The sequence below is a fragment of the Ceratotherium simum genome, chromosome X (genome assembly GCF_057802395.1).
Source record: "Ceratotherium simum simum isolate JZ-2026a chromosome X, ASM5780239v1, whole genome shotgun sequence".
In the NCBI taxonomy this organism is placed as follows: Eukaryota; Metazoa; Chordata; class Mammalia; order Perissodactyla; family Rhinocerotidae; genus Ceratotherium; species Ceratotherium simum.
Genome location: NC_141940.1, coordinates 104,889,602 through 104,903,176, shown reverse-complemented (window position 1 = coordinate 104,903,176; position 13,575 = coordinate 104,889,602). Strand labels below are relative to the sequence as shown.

Below are 13,575 nucleotides of genomic sequence, written 5' to 3'. Positions count from 1 at the left end.
AAACAAGCAATGTGAAACTATTTGACTTATGATATCCATTAATACATTAAAATACAGTTTTTGAAAATTGGGAGGAGAGATGCAGATTCATTAAAATAAATGTCACCATTACAGTTAAAAATCATTTTTATCCAATCAAATATAATGGACATTATGCTGGTTAAGTTATAGATAATATATTAATAAAATATGAGCAAGTGGCTTTTGGTTAGATGACTAATAGGTGTGGGACATAAGAACATGGACAGAATATGCTTTGATAAAAATGTCCAGTTGTCCACAAATCAGAATTCTAACATACTTATCTTAAAGTCTAGAACTTCTGAGTCTAATTTATCTATATTCAGTTTTACCAAATTATGGAAAATTTCTCCCTCTTAATTATAAATATATATAGCACATTCGATTATATTTTTAGTTTTTATTTTTATTTGAAATATAGTATGCATGTATATATTATAAACTTCAGTAGAAAATTCTTTATTTTAGTAGTTTGATATAAGAGATTATCAAAAGTCTAATTTTAACCATAATTTATGTTTGTTAAGGATTTTTTCTTGCATTAACCATTTGAGAGTAAAAATGCACTTACTTTATACAACTAAAAATGAATCAATAGCTCATCCCTTAAGTTCCCAGTGTTATTATTGTTCCTGAAGTGAGAATTTGGATTAAAATTGTAAATCTGTTTCAAAATGAAGATTACAGATGTGATAATCTTTACTAATGGCAAAGGTATAGTGCAGAAAGATATGGTGATGGTTGTAGAAACTGTAAAATTAGTGTAGTCAATGAATTTCTAATGTTGGAAATACTTATATTTACTAATTTTGAGGCATGGACATATGCAGGACTTATACAAGCCAGGGTATTAATATGCTTCTTTGATGATAAACCCAAGCCTTTGAATTAATGCCATATACATGCAAGTGGTATCGTAACTGTCATCTTGAGATGGAAGACTACAAGCAGCATTACAGCAATGCTGTATATGACACAAACACCAAGTGAACTGGAGACATCCACCTGGGATTTGAATTCTTTTAAACAACTTTTGTTTTGTTTTATTTTCTGATTCCAGTTCTTAGTGTATAGGAAAAATCATTTGCTAGTTGGAGAAATTTAAGCTTAATCCTTGAATTTTTGAGCAACATTTGATCTGAACTAACTACCTTGCTAATGTTACTGCAATATGCAACGGTATTGGAATAGGCGAACGGCTGATTGCAAAAGATAAGTGAAAATAGGGAATAATATTAAAAACAAACAACAAAAAAGACTCAAGATGCCTAAAATATATTTGTTTTCTATAATATATACTTTGATTTTTCACCTCCTTGTGCATTTAGTTATTTCACTTTCCAGATTTGAAAAAGCTATCAATTTCAACAGGCTCAAAATGGGATATAAAATACTAAGAAAGGGGGGCTGGGTGGAGAGTCATGGGGTGGGAGTAAGGAGGGTGGCCAGCATCAATGATGAGGAACCGGTGGGTGGTACCTACTCTTACGAGAAGGTGAGAATCTCCAATGAAATTTCATTGGCCAACAGCTCAGGGATCTGACTCAACCTTGTCCTAAATTGAGGGTTGACTTAGATAAAATCATGAAATGTATGGATTTGTCTTCATCTCCAAATTCTCCTTTCTCTGCCATTTTCTGGCCACGCCTACCTTTCCCTTTCCATGTCCCTTGTGTCTTCCTTTTCTTCTAATTCCTTCATCTTCTCAAAACTAGAACAATTCTGATGATGATCATTTAAGCTGTTTCAGTGTAGAAAGCAAAAGTCACAAAAAAGCAAAGTACTTAGGAAAAAATAATATAACAGTAACTAAATTCATATAAAATATGTAAATGGTGGGTTTGAATTTCAATCAATATGTGGTCCCAGCCCACCATTTACATTTTAAGTGGAATCTCTCTGTTACTTCTAAATGTGAAAAAAATAACTTTGTCCCTTTGAAATAACTTTCAGGCATCAGCAAATATATGGACAGCACTTTCTTGGGCCAAAGGCCCAGAAATCACACTGTACAATTCTGAAGGTCAATCCAGGAGGGGAATCTACTTAGTCCTTTCAGGCAGCTGTAGTTAAGAGAATCAAAAGACAGACACCATTGTCTTGCTGAGCTCGAGCCCTGAGGATGTCAGTCAGAGATGTGTCCTTCTTGTTATGGCTAGGAGACCATTTTCAGAACCTTCCAGAATAGATGATGGCAAATTCCATCATTACCAGACTTTCAAGGAGTAGAAATCCATCCCATCTTTGACCTAGTGAGACACATTATACTTTACAATTTAGAATTTACTGAAAATTACCATTAATTACTCATCTAAATACGGTTATTGCTTTATTTAAATTTTGGTTTTGGCTTTAAAATATAATTATACACTTTAATGGTAGCTATTTGGGTGAAATACAGAAAACAATCTTGTTTCTTCTACTTTATATCATAAAAACATTCTGTTCCAGTTAAATATTCTTAGAAAAATACAATTTTAATGGCTATATGATATCCAAATGAATGTCCTATAATTTCACATGTATTGCTGTAAATTTGGAGTTTTCCAAATTCCATTATCATAAATAATGAAGTGATGATCTTTACCTATATATTTTCCCCTGACTTTATAATTATTTCAGCAGGACAGATTCCTAAAAGGAAAAATACTGGATAAAAGGAAAGAATTTTGTTAAAGTTTCTTGCTACATATTTTCAGAATTCTTACAAAAGTTGTACAAACTCTTACTAGAATTGTATAATGAGTGTAATAACTTTTAAATCTTTGATAAAACTAATAAAATGATCTTTGTAATATAGAGTTCTTGATGGAAAAGTCAGTTTCCTTTGATATCATAATCACTTCCTCTGCCCTCTTATTTCTTTCTCTTCAATCACTGAGTAGAGGTGGCCTCTCTTTTTTTCAGGATTATTTACATTTGGAGGGTTTCAAATAAATCTAATCCATTTAAATAAATGTCTATGGTTGATGAAATACAGAAAACTAATTGACTGTCTAAATCTCTATCCATTTTCTTCTCTTGCTTTCCTAATGTTCAACTGAGAACTTTCTCTAGATTCTATGTTTCTTAGTAAAGTGCACAGTAATTTAGTGTGGTACTCTGGGCGCAGGGAATGTCAATAAATACTAATTGATAATAAGGTGTACATATGACAAAGGGCACACATCTCCAAATTTTCTGCAAGAGAAAATAATGAGACTGAACTGAATAAGCTGCCCAACAGTGCTCTTATTTTTCCTTAATATGTACTTTCATTGGTTAAGTTTGTTAAAAAGGAAACACTTACCTGTCTGAGTGAGTAACAAGTATTCACCAGATTATAACACGTGGAGGAAAGTGGTTGATGACAATATTGAAACCTCAAATTTTTAAACATCTGTTCTGGCAAAGGGACACACATAAAGGCATACCTCGTTTTATTAAGCTTTGCTTTATTGCACTTTGCAGATATTGCATTTTTTTTTTTTACGAATTGAAGATTTGTGGCAACCCTGCATCAAGCATTTATTGGTGTGATTTTCCAACGGCGTTTGCTCACTTCGTGTCTCTGTGTCACATTTTGGTAATTCTTGCAATATTTTAAACTTTTTCATTATTATTATATTTGTTATGGTGACCTGTGATCAGTGATCTTTGATGTTACTATTGTAATTGTTTTGACACACCACGAACCGTGCCCATATAAGATGGCAAACTTAGTCAATAAATGTTGTGTGTGTTCCGACTGCTCCACTGACCCACCGTTCCCCTGTCTCTATCCCTCTCCTTGGGCCTCCCTATTCCCCGAAATACAACAATATTGAAGGTAGGCCAATTAATAACCCTACAATGGCCTCTAAGTGTTCAACTGAAAGGAAGAGTCACAAATGTCTCACTGTAAATCAAAAACTAGAAATGATTAAGCTTAGTGAGGAAGGTGTGTCAAAAGCTGAGGCAGGCTGAAAGCTAGGCCTCTTGCATCAAACAGTTAGCCAACTTGTGAATACAAAGGAAAGCTTCTTGAAGGAAATTAAAAGAGCTACTCCAGTGTACACATGAAGGATAAGGAAGGGAAACAGCCTTATTGCTGATGTGGAGAAAGGTTTAGTGGTCTAGATAGATCAAACCAGCGATAACACGCCCTTAAGCCAAAGCCTAATCCAGAGCAAGGCCCTAACTCTCTTCAATGGTATGAAGGCTGAGAGAGGTGAGGAAGCTGTAAAAGAAAAGTTGGAAGCTAGCAGGTGTTGGTTCATGAAGGTTAAGGAAAGAAGTCATCTCCAAACCATAAAAGTGCAAAGTGAAGCAGCAAGTGTTAATATAGAAGCTGTAGCAGGTTATCCAGAAGATCTAGCTAAGACCATTAATAAAGGTGGCTACACTAAACAACAGATTTTCAGTGTAGACAAAACAGCTTTCTACTGGAAGAAGATATCATCTAGGACTTTCATAGCTAGAGAGGAGAAGTCAATGCCTGGCTTCAAAGCTTCAAAGGACAGGCTGACTCTCTTGTTAGGGGCTAATGCAGCTGTTGACTTGAAGTTGAAGCCAATGCTCATTTACCATTCCAAAAATCCAAGGCCCTTGAGAATTATGCTAAATCTACTCTGCCTGAGCTTTCTAAATGGAACAACAAAATCTGGACGACAGCACATCTGTTTATAACATGGTATTGAATATTTTAAGCCCACTGTTGGGCGCTACTGTTCAGAAAAAAAGATTCCTTTCAAAATATTACAGCTCATTGATGATGCGCCTGGTCACCCAAGAGCTCTGATGGAGATGAACAACGAGATTAATGTGGTTTTCATGACTGCTAACACAATATCCATTCTGCAGCCCATGGATTAAGGAGTAATTTCAACTTTCAAGTCTTATTATTTAAGAAATACATTTCATAAGGATATAGTTGCCATAGAAAATGATTCCTCTAATGGATCTGGACAAAGTAAATTGAAAACCTTCTGGAAAGGACTCACCATTCTAGATGCCATTAAGAACATTCGTGATTCATGGAAAGAGGTCAAAATATCACATTAACAGGAGTTTGGAAGAAGTTCATACCAACCCTGATGAATGACTTTAAGGGGTTCAAGACTTCAGTGGAGGAAGTAACTGCAGATGTGGTGGAAATAGCAAGAGAACTAGAATTAGAGGTGGAGCCCGAAGATGTGATTGAATTGCTGCAATCTCATGATAAAATTTTAACAGATGAGGAGTTGCTTCTTATGATGAGCAAAGAAAGTGGTTTCTTGGGCCGGCTCCGTGGCTTAGTGGTTAAGTGCGCGTGCTCTGATGCTGGCGGCCCGGGTTCGGATCCCGGGCGCGCCCCGAGGCACCACTTCTCCGTCCAATGCGAGGCCAAGTCCCACGTACAGCAACTAGAAGGATGTGAACCTATGACATGCAACTATCTACTGGGGCTTTGGGGGGAAAAAAATGAATAAATAAAATCATTAAAAAAAAAAAAAAAAAAAAAAAAGAAAAAGAAAAAAAAGAAAGTGGTTTCTTGAGATCGATTCTGCTTCTGGTGAAGGTGCTATGAAGATTGTTGAAATGACAACAAAGGATTTAGAATGTTATATAAACTTAGTTGGAAAAGCAGTGGCAAGATTTGAGAAGGCTGACTCCAATTTTGAAAGAAGTTCTACTGTGGCTAAAATGCTGTCAGACAGCGTTGCATGCTACAGAGAAATCTTTTGTGAAAGGAAGAGTCGATCAATGCGGCAAACTTCATTGTTGTCTTATGCTAAGAAGTTGCCACAGCCACCCCCACCTTCAGCAACCGCCACTCTGATCTGTCAGCGGCCATCAACATGGAGGCAAGACCCTCCACCAGCAAAAAGATGATGATTGCTGAAGGCTCAAATGGTGGTTAGCATATTTTAGCAATAAGGTATCTTTTACTTGTTATGCACATTAGGCTTTTTTTAGACATAATGTTATTGCCAATTACTAGACCACACTATAGTGTAAACATAACTTTTATATGCACTAGGAAGCCAAAAAATTCGTGTGACTCACTTTATTGCAATATTCACTTTATTGCAGTGGTCTGGAACTGAACCTGCAATATCTCCGAGGTATGCCTGTACATGTAACTTTATCCAATTTAACTAAAGGCTAATTAAAGTAAAATATCACACTAGAACTTAACTAGCACACCTCGCCCTGTTACACCATACTATAGTTTGCAGAGTTTTAAATTTCAAGTAGACTGAGAGGAAAATGTCCATACGTTATATAATAGATCCTGATTGACATTTCTATAGGAAAACTCCTTGTCATGCAAATTATATGTTTAATTTACTGTGTTGCTGTTATGAGAGCTTTGGGGGATTCGATCAGAGACATAAAAGAAACTTTCCACTCCAAACAAATGGACTGAAGGTATATTTTATTATATAGAGGATAGTAAAGGCGATAGTCCACAAACAGATCTGAATAGGTCAAATATTAAGAGGGAAAAACATCAGCTCGACTGGAAAGGGAAAACATCCACATTGACTGAGATAGCAGCAGATTCAAATAGATCATATAATGAGAGGGAAAAACATCAGATTGACTGGAAAGGGAAAACATCCACATCGATGAAGGGAAATGACACAAATCAACCAGAAAGAGAAACACCAGGTTGACCAAAAAGAGAACACCTCAGATCGGTTACTCACAACATCCATGCCCCACTGCAAGGGAGAGTCCCTTCAATTGACACAGCTGGACAGGAATCACTCATCCTGGGCAAGATGTCCCTTCCACAGGTGGAACTCTCACCAGGCCTCGGTCTTCAGCAGTTTATATAAGCAGTTACAGAGTTTACAGAGCAAGCATTCAATGTTCGCATACACAAATGGTTTTCAGTGCCATACATGCACTGAGCCTCCTGGCTATCGTCCCAGCCTGGCAGTTGTGTACGTGCATTGTTTTCCCTGGTTATCGTCCCAGCCCCGCACAGATGGCCAGTCTGCCCCAGGCTGCAACGCCCAAAGGACCTTGAAATTTTTACAAATTGCAACTATCTCCATGGGAGAAGGGCCAGTTCCCAACACACAGAAAGCAGCTTTATATTTCTGTGTGTGCTGGTGGCTGTAGGTCAATGGAGCCACCAAACATGGCTATACTCATGTCAAGACAGTTGTTAAAATAATTAGTTATTGAAACATACTCTACTTCAATGCTTTATATGTTGTGGAACTGTGTGTATAAATATGTTGTGCATGGAATGTGTTTTATGACAAATATGCTAGTTGAATTTTTAATCCAGGGAGACCCTATTGGAAATTATTTTATGGAGTGAAAAATAGTCCTCTAACATTTGCTATCTAGGTCTATATTTTTATAGCTGTTATTTTCTTGAAACAAAACACAACTTTTCTGAATACTTACTACTCTATCTTACTAAAATTTGGAAACCTCTTTTTCCTTTCTTGTGTAGAGAAGTACTTAATATCAATACCCTAGAAACAAACAATTCAAGTGTTAAATTTGATACATAATTCTGAAAGTGGCAAAAAATAGTGTTGATGCTGAAAAATACTTTGTTGCTGAGTTGTGCAAGTGATGCAAATGTGACCTTCCTTTCCAGTGGTAGGGAAGTCAGCGTTGACTAGGTTTTTCCATCCACAATTACTCTTTTGGTTGTCAGTTGTCGTGAGCAAATATAATGCTATTGACTTTGGTTTTACTGCACCATAGGGAATGTACAAGACATATTTTCACTGACAAACTCATATAAAAAAACCCATAAAACTTCCCTTTCACTCTGGATAAAAACATTGGTATCTGAAGTCCAAGTTTTAGATGAAAAATGATGTACTTGTTGCCCACTTAAGAAAGACATGCAGATCAGCATAGTTCTACTGCCTGAAAGAAAGCTTGTGAGACATAAATTAGAGCTTCTGGACAAATAGGGATCATAATTAAAGCGTGTAAAGGCAAACGTAGGCTGGTATTATAATATTTAAATTGATGGTGTTCAGTTCTACTCAATCCAAATTTATCATGCCATGATAAATGAAAGTAATAACTCTTGACAGCTGTTGTAGTCTGATATCTTATTTTATTTTATTTTATTTTTTTTGTGTGTGAGGAAGATTAGCCCTGAGCTAACATCCAATGCCAATCCTCCTCTTTTGGCTGAGGAAGATTGGCCCTGAACTAACATCCATGCCCATCTTCCTCTGCTTTATATGTGATGCCGCCACAGCATGGCTTGATAAGTGGTGTGTCGGTGTGCTCCCGGGATCTGAACCCGTTTACCCCAGGCCACCAAAGCAGAGCACGTGCACTTAACCACTATGCCACCAGGCTGGCCCCTGATATCTTATTTTTGAAACCAAAAACACCTTAAAACTTTTGATTCTAAACTGAAGAGAAATATTTTTCATATTAGTATTTAGTTACAATTTCATATCATTAAACAAATGATAAATCAATAAATGGAAGCTAGTATTAGTATTCTTAGATCATTATATGATCTAACATTATATGATCTCACAGATTCTCAAAATCAAAGTCTTTCTTTAGTGCTAGACAGGAGGAATAGGTTGGAAAAAAATGCAACTTTGCATGTTTGCTTTAAATCTTGCTGTCTAAGCAGAAGTCAAACTTCTTTTGTTAAATGTTCAAGGCCTAGTGCTAGGATAGGCTTGAAACTCAAAGAAAGATGGAGATGGGGGTTAGAGTAGCTCCAATGTGCCACTGATTTCTGAGAGTTTGGAAACAAGTTGAAGCACTTGTTAAAATGCCTTAAAAACTGGAATAGAGGCTATGTGAGTCTGCTTGTTCTTACGTTGGAAAATGGCCAGAAGGGAGACAAGGTGGGAAGAAAGAAAGAGTCCGAGAAACAGTGTTGTCACAAAGCCAATGTGGAGACTCCACTGAAATTCCCAATTCCCAGCCTAGTTATGGTCTTGTTTGTTGGACATCGACACAAATCATGCAGATTGCTTTTTGCTACAGCTCTAAGAGTACTATCTTGTTAGTTGTTGGCCAGCTAAGGAACTAGATATGTGTAACTCTTCACAATTCTAGATTTAGGAACTTTATGAAGTGGAGGGGCTTTGGTAGTTATCAAGTGAACTCTTTCTCTTTAACTGATGAGAAAACAGAGACCAAAAATGGCTCCATATTTTTATATCGCAAAATTTACAAAAACAAACTTATTATCATCATCATCGTTTTCTCCTCTTCCTCCTCCTCCTCTTCTTCTTTTATTATTTTGGTTACAATAAAGAGGCAGCATATGGCAGTGGTTCCAAGTTCAGGTCATTCTGTCAGACAGACCTAGGTGACAATCCAGCTCTGTCGCTTACTACTACTGTAACCTTGAATAAATAGCCCTCATTTTTCTAATCAATAAAAAAGACACCATGATAACATCTACCTCTATGGAGTTACTGTGGGTATTTAATGAGACAATGCATGTAAAGATTGGTACATTTCCTAATATAAATTAAGTAGTCAATACATGCTTGCTGTTAGTAATTGGGATATTTTAATGCTATATGTAGAATGCTGTATATAGAAGATTCCTGAAATGCATTTTGAATGACAATGATTGATCATGCTGATATTCTTACTAAAGTGTCATGCTATGGGAGCAGACATGAGCTTCTTAACAGGATGGATAATATTTTAGAAAATTATTTTCCATGTCCCCTCTAAGAACACAATATGCATACTAAATTTTTCTACTTAAATAAGACTTTACCTTAAAGAAATTATTGATTTTAGATTACTTAATTCTTCGACAAGTCTATCTAAATGCATATAGTAAATACGTAGTTATAACAGAAGAAAATGTTTCCCATCCTTTAAAAAAAATGAACATGTAATTGATACTATGCCACATGAACTTATAAATGTCCACCAAGAAGAAAGCAAGAATGAAAAAAAATTTTTTTTCTAAAGAAATTCAGATATAGTATTTTTTAAGACAGGGACATGAGGATAATTTTATAACACAAAGCATCAAACCATTATTCCTGTCAAGTTCCTCCTGGAGCTTTTGGTGATAGTCATATTCATTTTATAGAAAAATACCGCTTTTCCTCTGACAAACACTGTTATCACAAAGCTTTCTGAGTTGTTCTTAATGATTGAAGTTTACTAGCATAGAAAAATGCAGTGAGTATCCTATGTTAACAAGAACTCCTTCTGAATTTTTAAAGTAAATGCCAATTTATCAGAAATAAACCTATAAAAGGACATTATGGTGTAGAATATTGAAAGAGCTTTCAGAATAAGAGTATGTACCACGACTGATGTTCATTAAAATAGAAACTATAAAAAGACTCACATCATTTAAAATTTGAATATAAAGAGAGATGTTCTGCCATAAATTTCCTCTTGAATTTTGGCTAAATAACTGAGAAGTCCTAAATTACATGCAGACTCTTCATGAAAAATAACTTGTACTTGAATATGATTATGAAAATAGGATACCAGTATTTTATGGTTTAATGTTAAAACACTTAGCATTCCAGTCATACCTTACTCTACCAACTTAGTATGTTCCTACAGATTTGTGGGTAAATTGAATCATCATAATTTCAGAGAATTTTCCCTTCATTTCTGAATGATCTTTAATTAGTAGTGGCTTAACATTGTCAGTTTTAAGAGGCTCTGTCCCCCAGTCTCTCTTAAGCAGCTAATGATCAATGAAAGATTTATATGCACAAGGGAAATATGCTATTTAAAGAAACTCTGGTGAATAATTTTATATAAGAATCCTTTTGTAATTGAATAATCGCCCCTATAACTTTTCTCTGTGGTAGTGCAGATTTTTACATTTTCATAAGTTGTAGTTCTTGGATATGAAACTGCAAATGGTATTTCTAACTAACCCAGATAAAGGATCATCCACCCATCACTTCAATATGACTTCGTCTTGTCTATCAGTGAAAACTGATGTCCCCATGGAGACATTTTGCTTCCTTTGAGGAAATATTAAATTTTATTCACCTGCTTCAGAATCAACAGCATTTCATTTTATTCTAATTCTTTGAAAATCGATGTAGTAGGGTAGAATATTTGAGTAACCAGAATATCTCATGTCCAATGATGACAAAACAGTTTATTTTCATAAGGGATACGCTTTGAAGGCCATCACACTATCTTATCTGCCTGGATGTTGTTGTAATGTATCCTAATAGAATGACTGTCCATGGTGTCGTTTGTTTTTCCATAGCAATAACGGTTCTTATTTCCAAGTTTAAAGGGAGCATTTTGTATTTTGATTCTTCCGGAATTTATATGGCCCTCCTCTTTTTGCTGAGGAAGATTGGCCCTGGGCTAACATCTGTGCCCATCTTTCTCTGCTTTATATGTGGGATGCTGCCACAGCATGGCTTGATGAGTGGTGTAGGTCTGCACCTGGGATCCGAGTGGCGAACCCCGGGCTGTCGAAGCGGAGTGCCTGAACTTAACCACTATGCTACCGGGCTGGCCCTCCTTCATTTTTTCTTAATATAATCATATGTATTTAATAACATTTTTATTTTTAATATGAAAGTATATACAATGAATTTTGATTTGTTACTTTATGAATGCCTAAACATTCACATTTTAAGATGTGCCTAAATATATGCTCCAAAATATTGCAGATAAGCCCAATGCATAGAGTATCCAGTATATTTTAAACCCTGAGCCTCACAGCAAACTCTCATGAAGAGGCCTCTTTTCCAATTCACCACACACAGGCCCAATGTTACTTTCTCAGAAACACTAAGGATTTTTAAAAAAAAATTAGTTAAAATTTATAAAATCTAGTTAGAAGGTATATTGTCCAATTTAATAATTAAAAAAAGAAAAGAAAAGCCTGATAAAGAGTTTTATTTTCCAAAATTCATCTGTGTTGAAGTAAGTCTTTGGCCAATGGTCTGGTCAGAAGAGACCTATCTCTTCCACTTCTGATCCACAATAAGCATGAGAGAAAGGCTTCAAGTTCCTTAGGATTCCAGGAGAGTCAGTAATTCCCTCTCTCCTCCCACTTCTCAATGGTCTTCTCCTTAAACTTACAGACAGGCAACAGACTTTCTCACTTCCAGAGAATTTTTGTTTCTAGTTTAGTAAAAGCAGGGCACCCACTTCAGAATTGCCTGCCTAAAAACTGTTTCTAGAATCTTCGCAGCTCTTTGAGTAGGAAGAGAGCAAAGGAAAGTACATTGCTTTTCTGGAAAAATTAAATCAAATGCATCCTGTCACATCAAGCCATCACTAGAAATAGAATACTTACAACATGACAAGTTCTGCGAAAATTTGAGATTATTACCACAAATATTCAGTAAGAAGCCATTATGGGATATAGCTTAGGGAAAGTTCAGTAAAAGTGTTTTTGTTTTCTCTTCTTAAAAAAAATTTTAGTGTTGCTGATGAACATATATTTCTGATTTGGTAATGTCAATTATCTTGGCAACTTTAAGACATTTAATTCATTGATTAAATTTTTAAATGTTTTCCAAATAGCGTACCTTATTTTGGCTAAAATTACTTGGGTTGTAATTAGACTACTATTATATTCTTTGCTTATTATTTATAGCTTATTTATAAGTAGTATGATTATTTGCTTCAGAATTATATGCTATGTTATATTTATAAAATGATTTATACAAAGATATTTTTCTTATATATAAATGTAATTTGAAAAAATTATTTTTTTCAAAAAAACATCTCTTCTCTATTTCCCATGAATAATGTATTTTCACTCCAATGCTGTTTATTAGGATTTGCTACTAATCAGAGAATGGGTATAACATTTTTATATAATTGAGATAAATAAAAGCAGTGAATTTTATATTAGATGAATACATGAGCTATTAGCTTCAGGTGAAGTTAAGTGTCACAGAGAACATCAGTTACTATATATGAAAGAAATATTAAGTCAAGAGGGAATTCTACTGTTGACAGATTCCAGGGCAGACAGGCCTGTATTTTCTTTCAGTCACTATTTATGTCATGAAATAAAATAGAGAACTGATAAACAAGTAGGCAAGCAGATAAACAATTTAGAGGGAAAATAATCCAAAAAAGTTTATTTTTGTCTCAAATAGATGGCTATTTCAAGCAAAAGTTAATTTGAGGAATTTTTTCTGATCAAATTCCTGTGCCTGGACAATTTACACTTGAAGAATCACAGGTTCTGATATTTCATCTTGTGTCAGAGTTCTGATCACAAGTGACAAACCACTTAAAAGGCAGGAGCAATGCTGGCCTCAAGGATGACTGGAATAATGCTCAAATTTCTCTTTTTCTTCTCTGTTTCTCTCTGCATGTCATCATTTTTTATAGAGGCAGAGCACTGCGGGGGGCTGGGGGAGCATACAGGGTGAGGACGGTGCTTTGCTCAGTTCTTCTAACTAGAAGGAAAAGTGGAGTTTGAAACTCTAGCTCGAGTTGGAGACTCCCTGAGGTGGAATCCTGATTGGCCGAGCTTAGGTTACAGATCTAAATTCTAAACGGATTACTGTGGCCTCAGAGGTGAGGAGCATTGGTTCAGTGGCTATTGGATCCTCTCTCTCCTGTGGTGAGGAAACCTGTATGTTTGTGTGAATACATGAATGTGTGTGTGTG

General features: G+C 35.6%; 1 protein-coding gene across 1 annotated transcript in view; it reads left to right on the top strand.

Moving 5' to 3' along the window:
* Positions 1 to 13,575, top strand: part of IL1RAPL1 (interleukin 1 receptor accessory protein like 1) — a 671,544-nt gene that overhangs the window by 391,429 nt on the left and 266,540 nt on the right. The window lies entirely within an intron of this gene.